At 36.7% G+C, this 14,975-nt stretch overlaps 1 pseudogene; it reads right to left on the bottom strand.

The window, feature by feature from the left end:
• Window positions 1-523: 523 nt before the first annotated feature.
• Window positions 524-1,077, bottom strand: LOC115064408 (annotated as a pseudogene).
• Window positions 1,078-14,975: the final 13,898 nt, after the last annotated feature.

The following is a 14,975-nucleotide window of genomic DNA, read 5'->3' as shown; positions in this document are numbered from 1 at the left end:
AGGGGTTTGGCAAAGTAAAATCTCTCACTCCAGTTACTTTTACCTTATAGCTTTATTTGATGTTCTCTCTTGATTATTAAATGTATGTACATATATGATATGCTAAGACACTAATTTATTTCTAATGAGTATGCTTGACATATTCTATTTTTCTTTAAAGGAAGGCCAGCAGCAGTTTCAACTAACCTGGCCCCTCAGAGATTGCTCAGACAGGGAGCCACCAGCCAGGCAGCATACATCCGCTGTTATGAGGCCCCCATACACATATATAGCAGAGAACTGTCTGGTCTGAACTCAGTGAGAGAAGATGCACCTAAGCCTCAAGACACTTGAGATCCCAGGGAGTAGGAAGGTCTGGTGGGGTGGGGGTGGGGACATCCTCTTGGAGACAGGGTTGGGGTGGGTGTTTGGGTATGGTTGGGGGGGTATAGGATAAGGAGCAGTCAGAGGGAAGACCAGGAGGGGGATAAAGACTATACTGTAAAAAACTATTAAAGAGTTAAAAAGAAAAAACAACCTGTATTTAACACAACACCATCTCTAACCTCACTGAGGTGGCTGATCACAACCATGACCAATGTTGCCTGAATAGGGAATCTAAGTTGCTGAGCAGCCCCAGCCTCAGCTTTCTTGTCAGCTTCAGGGGGCACAGCATTCCTACTGCAGGTGTCTCTGATGCCTCCCCCTCTTGTGGCTCTTGCAGGTTGCTCACCCTCTGGACCTTTGGACCAAGGCCTTGGCAATGTCAGGAAAGCTGCAGTGCAGGGTGGCAGGCACAATCTCCAAAGCGAGGTGCAGTTAATCTCAGAGATACTGAATGCCCTCATTCATAGGGTAGCAACAGAAATATCTCCAGGCAAACTGCTCCTTCCTACAGCCTCAAGACTTGAGAGGCTGCATTACATGAAGGTTGGGCACACTCTTGTCTGCCAGCTTGGGGCGTTTGGGTATGTGGACATAAATCTTGTCAATCATCATACCTTCCTTAAAAAGGCGTTCATAGATGGCAATCAGTTCTTCGGCATCAACATTGCTGCGGCTGCAGGGTCCAACATGGAGGCTGGATAGAAACGACATGTTCCTTTACTCAAATAATAAAGACAAATTTCTAAGGCAGGCAAATGATGTCTGTGATGAGGAAAATCACAGCAATGAGAATATAATGAATGGATAGGGAGATACGTAACAATTAAAAACACTGCCCCAATGACAGAGGTTAGACATGGGTGTTATTGTTCAGATAACAAAGGAAAGCCTCCTCCTGAGAAAGTTCCATCACTGTCTGTCAGCCGACAGGACTTACGGAATTCCCTTGGAGGAAGTTATACCACATTGAGAGCGATAGTGAATTCTCGATACTTCCTCTCTGTTTGATACAACTTGCCCTGAAAAAATTTGCCCCACAGGTCCTCCTCTCTGTGATGTACCACCTCATGACAGTCCCCAAGCTTAAGATGTAGTGAGCACAGGCTGAAACCATAAGTCAAAATAAATATCTCCCCCTTCATTTGTTGACTAGTTCAGGAAAATTGTCATAGTTAGAGAGAACTGAGGTTACTCTCTAGCTCTCTCTACTACACAAGGTTACTCTGAGTTACAGATGATCCTGGGGAAGTAAAAGCAGGTGGGGGCGAGGTGCACAAAACACAAATGGAAAAGGAAAATAAATCAGAACTAAAAATTAAAATGCTGGACAGAAAATATGAGTTTGGGAAAAAAATTATATAAAACTATCGTTTTGCCAACTTTTTCTCTTTTGAAGCAGAAAACGAATTATAAAATAATAACTTAGTGTTCTGCTTATTACTTTAGCTAAGCACTTTTCCTGTATGTACCTTAGAAACTGGACCCAGATATAAGCAAGACTGAACTCATTATTGTCCCCTGAAGACAGCATGATTCTAAATCAGCTAAAATATGAGGCTCAGGGTAACTTTGGGGCTAGTAATAAAATTCATGGTGCTTAAATTGCTCACTTCTAATGCATATTTTACAAGTCTCAGAGGAAAGATCTGGAACTCATCATTTCCCCCCTTTTCTCATTACTGTATCTGATACACTTTCCAACTTTGGGAGATGCATTTAATACTTTCTATAGCAGTGAAAGTTCCTCTCTGATAGAACTTGAAGACGCTATAGAGTAGAACCTGCTGAGAACTGTCACCTGATTTGCTTAAACTAGAAGACCGAGGAAGCCTTACACAAACCCCTTGGCACTGATGTAAGAAAAACTCCATCATCTAAACTACATTGAGCTTTGCAATGTGGCCACTCAATCTACTGAACTGTGAGTGTTTCCTTAGAGGCAGCATTTTGAGTTCTGTGAAAGGGTTATTTTCTACAGTGTTTGATGTCTATTTTCAATTATTTTTTACTTTCATTCCTTACTGTTAGGCAGTATCATTTTGAAATGACTAATATTTACAGGCCTCTGAGGAGCTGGGCATAATATCCTTTTCTTACTGTCACCATTCCTAAACTAGAAATTCAAATCACAATAGAAACCTTCCTGGGAGATTGCTTTTCTTCAGAGGAATATTAACTCTCTCAATTTGTAAAAATTATCATCATATCCCAAAACTTTCAAAACAAGCAAGAGAAACTTCTTTAGTTTTTGAGTTATAGAAGAATTAACTTCATAAATTTTGCATTGTTTAGTATAATATATATGAATACATGTATATATAAATATATGTGTGTATATGTATAAATGTATCAAAATGTAGGTAAACATTATATGAAAATGAAAACATTCAGCTTTAATTTTGGAATCATAATTTTCCCAAGAAATGATTCATTTTATCATTACTTAAAAATTCAAAATGAGGAAACATCACACTAAGTGTCTTATATTTTCAGATTCTAGCAGCAGACCTAATTATACATTTCTTCTTATTTCTTCTGTTTGGAATCATCTGGATTTTGATCTATCTGAATTAGATGTTCTAGCAAATTTTCAAGCCATATGCAGTCACATATGTGTGTGTTTTCTCCTATCAGTATTTTCCTCTCTTTTTCACTCCCTTCTCTCTCTGTAATTCAACCTCCCCAACCATGTTCTACATGTTTATTTCCTTTGTATTTTTGTTAATTTATGTTGAGAATTTAATGTTCAAGTGCAGGATTATGTTTACCCAGCCTTTTCACCCTTCTAATTTTTCTCATGTTGCGTGTACTTTACACACACAGACACACACACACACACACACACACACACACACACACATACACACACTCGCACACACACGCACTTTCTACTGAGCCCATTTACTATTTATTTCTCAAGTCTGGTTTGGCAACCATATTGTTGAAGTTGCACAGGTGCAGATTCTCTGTTATGTATAGACTGATCTTTCCTTGTATGTTTTAAAAATATTTGCTATTATATACATTCTTTGTAATTGCTTCTTCCGAAATGTCTTCCAATTTATTAATTTTTCATTTGTGTTCAATATGCTACTAAATGTACATATTGGACTTTTTACAAATATTGCGTTACTGAATGTGACTTCATTTTATGACATTTTATTGTTTATTTTGCTAGAAATATTTTCACATTTTATTTTTCTTGTTTAAACATAGTGTCTGTTTATAATATATGGCTTTTATTTTAAAATGTAACATTTTTATCAACCTGCCTTGCAAATATTTATAACTGAATCTTATTTGGTTATACCTTCTTGCTCTACTGTGGGTGTCTTTCCTATGATATTACTGTTGTTCTTAGAAATTTATACATGCAAATTCCTCTCCTTTACCAAGTTGTGAGTAAAGGAGATAGTATTTTGCTTCACTCTTGCTATGTGAGGACAGTAGTTCAGAGCTATATTTTCATGGATAAAGGGTTTCCTAATACACCTTGCTTGGCTTAATATCTCTTCTGTTAGACTATGACCTGAAGTGTAATTAGAAGCTAATTTCAGTCTCCTTAGGTTTAGTAACTCACCAATATTCTACTTAGCTCATTTAGTTCACATATGATTTTAGATATTTTGTGATTTTTCACATTCACTTTGTTTTATTATTTTTATATATTTTTTTATTTTGGTTTTATTATTTATCCTTGTAGCCATTTATAAATATAATCTTCACCCTTCATCAAGGAACTTTTCTTTGCAACAGAGACCATAACAAACCCCATAAATGATCAAAATACAAGTTGTGGAGCTAATTGTCAACTGTTACCTCTACACAACAACTCCTGCACCTAAGGCTCAGCAATCTTTGTGGAAAGGGGGACAGAAACACCATTAAAAACAAAGGAATAGCAAATTTGTTGGAGGACTGTGCCTCGTAAAATTTTCAGAAGCTACACTTGTAAAGTGTTACCAGTATGGTGTTCCAAACCTGCCTGAACAAGGACAACAATAGACATGCTAATACTAGTTAGGGAAATGGCATGAATTCTAAAACCTATACAAAAAATATGGGAAACTAAGAAATTCTGAAAGTAGAGAAATAGTTTTCCCCAGTAATGAACACAATAATTGTTTATCGAATACCAAACAAAATGTTTGGCCCTGAAAACTTACATACAAGTAATATCATATGGCCTCTCTCAAATCCTGGAGATGGAAAACTTAGAGAACAGGACAACAGATGTAAGCATCACCAACATAAGAAGATTTTGATATATCAGTCAAAGAAAATGCTAAATATAAAAAAAAATCTGACAGAAAACATCCAGGAAATATGGGATACCATAAAAAGACCTAGAAAAAGAGGAAGGTGAACAGTCTCAGCTTCAAGGCCCAGAAACTTCTCAACAAACCCATAGAAGAAAATTTGCCAACCTAAAGAAAGTGATGCCTATACATATACAAGAACCTTACAAAACACTGATTGGTTTGGACCCCAAAAGAAAATTCTCCCACCACATAATAAGCAAAACAAAACATCTATAGAACAAAGAAAGAATATTAAAAACAGCAAGAGATAAAGGGCAGGTAACATATAAAGTTAGGCCTAACAGAATTACAGCTGACTTCTCAACAGTGATTCTCAAAGACAGAAGGGCCTGAATAGATATCTTGCAACCTATAAAACTGACTCTGAGGAGATTGAAAGAATTATAAGGTCATACTTCAAAACCTGTACACTACAAAATTGGAAAAATCTTAACAAAATGGACAATTTTCTAGACAGATATCAATTACCAAAGTTAAATCAAGATCAGGTAAAATATTTAAACATCCTTATAACACCTAAAGAAATAGAAGAAGTCACTAAAAATCTCCCTACCAAAAAAAAAAGTGCATTGACAGTTGATTTTAGTACAGAATTCTACCAGACTTTCAAGAAGAGTTAATACCAATACTCCTCAAACTATTCCACAAAAAGAAAAAGAGAAGGAACACTGCTAAACTCACTCTACAAAGCCACAATCACCCAGATACCTAAACCGCACAAAGACGCAATGAAGAAAGAGAACTTCAGACTGATTTTTCATATGAACCTTGATGAAAAGATACTCAGTAAAATACTTGCAAACCAAATCCAGAAACACATCAAAAACATCATCATGATCAAGTAGGATTCATCTCAGGGATGCAGCAATAGTTCAATATGCAAAATTCTATCAAAGTAATCCACCATATAAACAAATATAAAGAAAAAATTACATAATCATCTTATAGATGCTGAGAAAGCCCTTGACAAAATCCAACGCCCCTTCATGCTAAAAGTATTAAAGGAGATCAGGGATGCAAAGTGCACACCTAAACATAATCAACACAATATACAGCAAGCCAATAGGTAAATGGAGAGAAATAGAAAGCTATTCTTCTAAAGTCAGGGATATGACAAGGCTAACCACTCTCTCCTGATCTATTCAATATAGTATTTGAAGTTTATCCAGCACAACAAGAAAACTAAAGAAGATCAAGGAGATACAAATCAGAAAAGAAGTCAAAGTATCCCTAATTCTGGATGATATGATAGTATACATAAGTGACCCCAAAATTATACTAGAGAATTTCTACACCTTCAGCAAAGGAGTTGGACACAAAATTAACTCAAAGAAATCAGTAGCCCTTATTTATACAAATGATAAACTGACTCAGAAAGAAATTAGGGAAACAACACCCTTCACAATATCCAAGAATAATATAAAATATCTTGGTGTAATTTAAACAATGCAAGTGGAAGACCTATGTGACAAAAATTTCAAGTCCCTGAAGAAAGAAACAGAAGAAGACCTCAGAAAATGGAAAGACCTCTTATGCTTATGTCTAGGCAGGATTAGCATAGTGAAAATGACCATCTTATCTAAAGCAATCTACACATCCATTGTAATCCCTATCAAAATTTCACCACAAATTTTTATAGCTATGCAAAGAGCCAAATCCCCCCAGGACTCACATCGTGAAAAGAATCAATTCCCTTAAGTTATCTTCAGATGTATACATACACCCTACCTCACCAAACACTGTGGAATGACATGTGTGAACATATACAAAATATATACATATATAAATGTAATATTTTTTAAAAGAGACAAATCATTAAATAAATCAATAGAAAGATAAATAGATAGATAGATAGATAGATAGATAGATAGATAGATAGATAGATAGATAGATAGGCCAGGATAGCCCTAACAATTCTGAACAAGAAAGAAACTTAGGGAGAAATCACCATCAATGACCTTAAGCTATACTACAGAGAAATCATGATAAAACCTGCATGGTATAGCAACAGAAAGAGACATGTTGATCAGTGGAATCAAAACAAAGACCCATAAATAAACCCAAATACCTATAGATGTCTGACTTTTTTTTATCAAGAAGCCAAATCCATACAATGTAAAAAAAATAAAACAACCTCAACAAATGGTGCTGGTCTAACTGGATGTCTACATGTAAAAGAATGAAAAATAGATCTTTATTTATTACCCTGCACAAACCATGTTTCCCAGTGGTTCAAGGACTCCAACATAAACCAGTTATCCTCAATGTCATAGAAAAGAAAGTCAGAAATAGCTTGGTATGTATTAGTGCAGGAGATAATTTTCTGAACAGAATGCCAGTGGCTCAGGATCAAAGATAAACAATTGATAAATAGGACCTCATAAAGCTGAAAAGCTTCTGTCTGACCAAAGACACAGTCAAGAGGACAAAAGGACAGCCTACAAATTGGGAAAGGCTCTTCACCAACCCTACATCTGATAGAGGGCTAATATCCAAAATTAATAGATAACACAAGAAGTTAACCACCAACAATCCAAGTAACCCAAATAAAAAAATAGGACTCAGAGCTAAATAGAGAATTCTCAACAGAGGAATCTCAAATGATGGAGAAACACTTAAAGAAATGATCAAAGTCTTTAGACATCAGGGAAATGCAAATGAAAAGAACTCTGAACTTCCATCTTACAGGCATCAGAATGGCTTAAATACCCAAGTGATAGCATATGCTGCCAAGGATGTGAAGCAAGGGGAACATTTCTCCATTGCTGTTAGGAGTGCAAACCTGTACAACCACTTTGGAAATTAATTTGGGGGTTTCTCAGAAAATTGGGACTAGTTCTACATCAAGACCCGGATATACCACTCCTGGGTATACACCCAAAAAGTGCTCCACCATCTCACAAGGACACTTGCTCAAGTATGTTCCTAGAAGCTTTATTTGAAATAGTCAGAATCTGAAAACACCTAGGTATCCCCCAACTGATGAATGGATAAAGAAAATGTGGTACATCTACTTAATTGAATATTATTCAGATATTAAAATCAAAGTCATCACGAATTTTGGATACAAATGAATGGAACTTGAGCATACTATCCTGTACACTCAGATCATTTCAACCCAGTACCAGAAGGATGCGCATCTAACTACTTAGTTGTAAGCAGATAATATCCATAAAATACAGGATTCCCATGCTACTCACAAGAGACCCAAAGAAGCTGAACAAGAGGAAAGGCACAATGCTTGAATCTCACATAAAATGGGGAATAAAACAATCTTAAGAGGCAGATGGAGGGAAGGAACTGGGTGGGAGAGGGAATGGGGAGGGAAATGTGGAGGCTCAGGATCAGGTATGAGGAGAGATAGAAGGGATGGCCAGATAGCCATGAGAATGGATGAAAATCTGCACCTGACAGGGTTGGGGAGGTCAGGGGCATCTCCAGGAAAAGACAAGAGACAGAATAAGGGAGGTGCCCAAGAATTAATGGGGGGTATCCTTAGCTGTTTACTGTCTAAAATAAATGAAGAGATTGAGGATGGAACAGAGATTGAGGGGAAAGCTATGCAGTAACCAGTCCAACTTGAGACCCATCCCATGTGCAAGCACCAATCACTGACACTATTAATGGTACTTGGTTATGCTTGCAAATAGGAGTCTAACATTGTTGTCCTCTGAGAGGCTCCACCAAGCAGTTGACTCACACAGATGCAGAGACAGACCCACAACAAAACAGTGGGTAGGGGTTGGGAACTGTTATGGAAGAAGAGGAGGAATGATTGTGGGCACCTAAGAGGACAGGAACCCCACAGGAAGACCAACAGAGTCAAAAAACTGGACCCTTGGGACTCTTAGAGACTGAACCACCAACCAAAGAACATACACGGACTGGATCAAGGCCTCCCTACATATATGTGGCCAACGAGTAGCTTGGTCTTCATATTGGTCCTGAACAATTGGAATGGGGTCTATATCAAAAGCTGCTGCCTATACATGGGATATGTTCTTCTAGCTGGGCTGCCTTGGCTGACCTCCATGGGAGAGGATGAGCCTAGCATCATAGAGACTTGATGTACCAGGGTGGGAAGATATTCTGGCAGACCCCCACCTGCTAACAGGAGAACAGGAGGGCGGGTCTAACAAAGAATTGTGGGAGGGAAGCAGTGAGCAGGATGTAAAGTTAATAATAATAATAATAATAATAATAATAATAATAATAATAATAATACAATACAAAAAATGGACTCCAAAATGCCATCTTCTAAGCAGAACACAGCCATTACAATCATCAACTAACAACAGAGTGGATACTCATACTGATTCCACATAATGTTGAATGGGCCAGCAATTAGTTATGTCTGAGCAAAGGGCTCTCAGGGCCCTACAATTTACAGCTGAACTACTGTCAACACTTTCTCTAAGAGGGGCAAGTTGTATCTAGGCCACAAGGTTCCACTGGATAGTTCTCAAGCCATGGTCACATGGAAGATACAAGTTAAACCCAGTGGAACACATGACAAAACACAAAATCGTAAATAAGGCAAAGAAATTTGGAAAGAAGAAAAGGAGGTGGTGGGGTGGGAGATAAGAGAAAATATAGGAGATAATCATAGTACATTATATATAATGTATGAAGTTGTTAAAAGAGAATTATTAATAAAACTATTAATGCATATTGTGTATCACATCTTATTGTTTATAGAGAGGTTTTGGCCAAGTCATGTATCCTCTTAAATACAGGCATGGAATAACACATTTCCACTAATTTTTTTTATTAACACAATTCTTTTTATCAAGTAAGGTGATTTTATAAGAAATTAAAATTCCAGGTTTTTAAGAATAGTTAAAACCTCGATGTAAGACTAGTGATAACTTTCCTATAAAATATAAGGAAATTAGCACCTGTATATCTGATATTTCTGCGTAGTTTAATTTCAGTGTCTGAGAGGTATTAAAGTATCCTATGCTGAAATGACCCGAGATAGGCTGCATGAAGGAAGTAGGAGCAGTGCTAGGGAAAAGCTACCTTACTTAGGTGATGTGAGACTTTGCAGTACAGTAGCAAAAGTACTATTATTTACCAGACTATGACATGGATTATTTTATACATTTTCAGATCTGTTTTATAACTATGTCCCTTTCATAAGTGATGGTCCATACTGTTACCCTTGCTGGCAATTCATGCATAACTGAAGTAAGATGCAAATTCAGAAAATATCCTAGAATACACTAAGCTATTCTGCAAGGCCAGTGTGTGATAGTTGTTTGTTGGTCTAACAATAAGTAGAATGCTGCTCTGAACTTCTCAGATCTCTGCAAACACATGCTGATGTATAAGAAAGCTCAAACTGTGTCATTAACTTGCCTTTGGAAAACAGGTTAATAACATACTACTTACTACTATTGTCCATTGTCTGCAAAACACTAAATGTAGAGTTCTTAATTTTCTTATGGAAATATTTAAGTTAACTGTCTATGTTTTAGAATCTAGCCATTCTTGATTCAGTCCTAGGTAGTCAAGATTCATATTCTTGTAGCTCTTAAATACTAGTTAAAAGAAAACAATAATGAAGAAAAGCCGAGATCAATGCACATGGTGTGTATTAATCTGTTTCCATAAATAAATTAAGTCTTTTTGATTAACTTCCTGATGAAGTAAGATGAACTCAAGCTATTAATTGTCCTCTTTTGTTCAAAGGGCATTCTAAATATATCTGTAAGCCTCTTAGATGAAACAAGTGTCTTACTTCTTATTCCTACTCTGAGATTACCTTTTGGAGTTCAGCAAGCTTGAATGTGTTTGTGGATTAAGCAATGTTATCTTGGTCTCTCTGGTTCCAGCTGCTAACCTGGAAACCTCACAGAGGTCTGCTAAAATCCTTCTCTTGCCTCTTTCTGAATTTCAAGTCCAACCTCTAGCTTTCCAAACAAAGGTGGATTATTTTAATACAAAACATATTAAAAATACTGAATATCACTCATGGAATGATTGATGTCTGGCATTACTGTTACATGAAACTGACTGATATGCTTAAGATTTCCTAAGACAGGTGATCTATGCCAAAAAAAAATATGACTGTTTCAAAAATAGTAAAGAAATGTAAAGCAAAAACTGGGTCTGGCTGACATGGAGAGGAAAAAGGATGGTTGCATACAACGAAGCAAACCTAAACCATTATTCCTGGTGAGAAAAATACAACTTGCCTCTTCAAGTCTGGGAGTGATTTATAAAACCTTTCCTCAAATAAACCAATGTCATCAAAGTGAAACTCATATTTCAGAAATTGGAGGTAAATGACTTTGCTATTTGATAGTTGTTGGAAGTTAGATAACATATTGTAAACATCAACAAAGAACTGTTCAAACTCTTGTGACTCAAAACTTACAGCCCTTGAGATGTAGCCATTGTGAGGTCCTGTCATGTGCTTTACATAAAATGACTTCTCTTTCCTTTACAAAGGGAGAAAATAGTTTTGATTCCTTTTTGTATAAAATTGCATATTATTCTGTTATGTGATTTCAAAAGAAGGAAATCATAATGCAAGTTAATCTTCCACAAGAAATACAAATGGAATAATATGCCAAGAAATTATTTTGTATATTTTGTTTTAGTATATTATTATTTTATCACTTTTTAAATGTGTGTGTGTGTGTGTGTGTGTGTGTGTGTGTGTGTGTGTGTGTTGTATGTGTAAGTGCAGGATAATATGGCCAAAAACTATTTTGTATATTCTATTTTAGTCTTTTATTATTTTATTATTTTTTAAGTGTGTGTGTGTGTGTGTGTGTGTGTGTGTGTGTGTGTGTGTGTGTGTGTGTGTAAGTGCTGATGCCCACGATGGACAGGAGAGAGTGTNGTGTGTGTGTGTGTGTGTGTGTGTGTGTGTGTGTGTGTGTGTGTGTGTGTGTGTAAGTGCTGATGCCCACGATGGACAGGAGAGAGTGTTGTATCACCTGTAGTTGGTAGTTCTGTTGTTTGAGAGTAACAAGACATGGGTAACTGGAAAAGGAACTTGGGTACTTTAAAAGAGCAGTACAGTTTAGTACAATTTAGTTCTATACTGGCTAAGAGCTTTCAACTAGTGTGCATGTCTACAGCTCCTTTGTCTTTCATCCTATAGATAGATAAGATAGAAAGATAATAAGTTCAAAGGATAATTCATCGCATTTGTTATGGATCCATATCGTGAGAATTTCTTAGGCCCGAGAAATTTGACCCTTATCATATCCATAACCTTAAATAAATAAAAAAAAAAAATCCGTTTTAAGATAGCATGACTCGTTGATTTAAGATTTGAAGGACTGAAGGAGTTCACCAAAAGTACATTTCTTGTTTTCAGGAAACTTGACACTTAGTTTCTCAAAACCATCCAAGCCATTATTGAATGACATGAAAGGTGTTTACTGCTTCAAAAAGCAGCCTACCAAAATATCACTTTTCTTACTGTAGACTACAGACTTTTAAATGGTACTTTCTTTAAGTGGATCTTTCCTAATAAGAAGCAATGCTGTGATCTCAGGGAAGCTGCACAAACTATGAGAAATCTTTGGGCCTGTACACTAATTATCTAATACTGAGTTTAGACAGGATGCTTCTCCATGTGTATGCTTCCCTCTGAGTATCTCTCCTTTGTTACAAAACATGCAAAGATCATGCATTCTACACAGTCAAGGGTAAAATAAAAAAGACAGATACTGTATCACTACAGAATCATTACAGAGATGTACTGAAGGTCAATTTCAACAAATGTAACACATAACCCATAAATGAAGACTAAATTTTCCATGATATCTACAAAATAAATACTTTTGTATTTTCTCATCAAAGAACTTTCTAACTTCAAATGAGAATACAAGAAAGTAATTGGTTTGGATTAAGATGCATTACTACAACAAGCATGTAGAAGTAATCAATGAAGGATATTGGCAAGGGAGTTTGAAGGACATCAAGGTGCTATCCACCATAACAATGCCTGCGTTAGCAAATCTCTTTCCTAAGCCATCTGTGTCTTTCATCTAGTTTTGTTCTCTGGCTTCTTAATAACTACTTGAACATTCTGTTCTTTCTCTTTAATTTCACACTGATATAAGATCTTTCCATTCTTCATTATTCCTTCTCTTCTATTTACAAGGCTCCACATTGAATTCTCTAAATTGTTATCTTAACTTTCACATCCACAATTACTCCCTGACTTCAACTTAAAGCAGCAAATTTAGAATTTGCAGTCTTGGATTGCCCAGGCAGTAAGTAGGCTGAAAGCAGAACCACACCTCTTCTTTTGCTCTCCCAGTTCTACTACCAGCAGTTGAACCGCAGCTCTATAGCTGAAATTCTGCTGAAGTTCTACTTTTCTCTTTGACTCCATCCTCAATAGATCACAAAGAACTCCTCTTCTACCCTTTCTTCCCCAAACTTCCAATATCCCTCCTTCTTGTAATATCCTAGCCTTCAACACCATCCAGCATTCACTGGGACACACCAGCTGAACAGGAGAAGAAAACAGTAATCCAACTGAAAACTTTCACCTCTTCTTCTTTCCCTCCAAATACTCTTCCCCATTCTCATCCCTCATGCAGCAGCAGAACACCAGAATGTGTCTACCATGCCAACAACCCAAATCTTCTGTATATTCCTCAAACCATCCCCTACTAACTTCCCTGTACCCATGTGTGGCAATATCCCAGCAGGTACATGCTGCTAACATATAGGAGATTTCTACCAGAAAACCGGGTTGCCTGCCTCAAGATCTTCTCTACTCAATCTATTCCCCCAGGTCCAATCCCCCAGGCTCAACCCATTCTCTGCTGTAGAACACCTGTTGCAGCCTTTACTATCCCCATACTCCCATCTCCTGTGGATGCCACAGACTGTCCCCTTCTAACCTCCTTTCCCCAATTGTTTCTTTATTTCAGCCCACTGATCCAACAGGAACCTATTGCTGATCTTTATACCATACCTAACAGAAAACCATGAAGCCTTATTACAAATCTTCTTTTTCCCCTCAGTTCCCCCAGATATGAGAGCTCAACCTCATTCCCAGCTCTTTAGCAGAATATCTGTAGTGGCCTTGTCAGACATAGAGTCACTATTCTCAGAATAACAGTAGGCTGAATGCAGATGCACAGCTTTCTTTAACTCTTCTTATCCCAATCACCCTATTCTCAAACCTAACTTCGTAGCAGAAAATATGCTGCAGTTCTTGTTTCCTCTCTAACCCATCTTTAATGATTTACAACGTTCTCCAAACTTCCTTTGCTCAACTCATGCCAATATTCCTGCTTCCGACAACAAGCAAGTACTCCCTTTGAACACATAGGCCAAATAGGCTAGATAAACAGGCAACACCCAGCCATCCTACTCTTCAAAGATCCAGAGAGGAAGCAGAAGCCAAGCAACAAAACACCAACCAACAAAGACAAAGACAAACCTATACTCATCTCAATCCTAGATGCAGAGGTGTCAGTGAGAAAACACAATCTATAACAGGCAGGACAACATGCCTTCACTAGAGCCCAGTTATTCTACCCCAGCAGACCCTGAATACTAAAAAAGAGTTGAAGCAGAAGAAAAATACATTAATAATAGCTTATATGAAGATGACATAGGTTCATAAAGAATAAAGGAATAATACCTTTAAACAAAGCATGAAAAATAAAAAAAAAATGGAGGAAATCTATAAAAAATATTTTAAACATCATGAAAATATAAACAAACTGTGGAATAAAATAAATAAAACTGTTGAAGACCTGGAAATGAAAATAAAATCAATAATGAAAACTCCAATTAAGGAAATTCTGAAATTGAAAATTTTAGAAATTCAGCCGGAAAAAGAGTGGCAAGTTTTACCAACAGAATATAAGAGGTGTAAGAGAGAATCTCAGGGGATGAAGATATGAGAGAAGAAATGAATTTCTCCACCAAAGAAAATATTAAATCTAACAAACTCCTACCTAAACCCTTTGGGAACTCTGGACTCTATGAAAAAAAAAAGATAAGAAGAATAGGAATAGAGGAATAGGAAGAAACATAGCTCAAACACTCAGCAAATATTTTCAACAAAATCCTAGAAGAAAATTTTCATAGTCTAAAGAAGGAGATTCCTATAAAGGTACAAGAAGCATACGGGTCACCAAATAGATTGGACCAGAATATAGAGATCTCATTCCAAATAATAATAAATACAATAAATGTACAGAAGAAATAAAAATATTAAAAACTGCAAGGAAAAAAGACAAATAGGAAGACCTATTAGAATAACATGTGAGTTCTCAATGGAGACTCTGGAAACAG

The sequence above is a fragment of the Mus pahari genome, chromosome 7 (assembly GCF_900095145.1).
Source record: "Mus pahari chromosome 7, PAHARI_EIJ_v1.1, whole genome shotgun sequence".
NCBI classification, from domain to species: Eukaryota; Metazoa; Chordata; class Mammalia; order Rodentia; family Muridae; genus Mus; species Mus pahari.
This window is presented reverse-complemented; position numbering and strand designations above follow the sequence as displayed.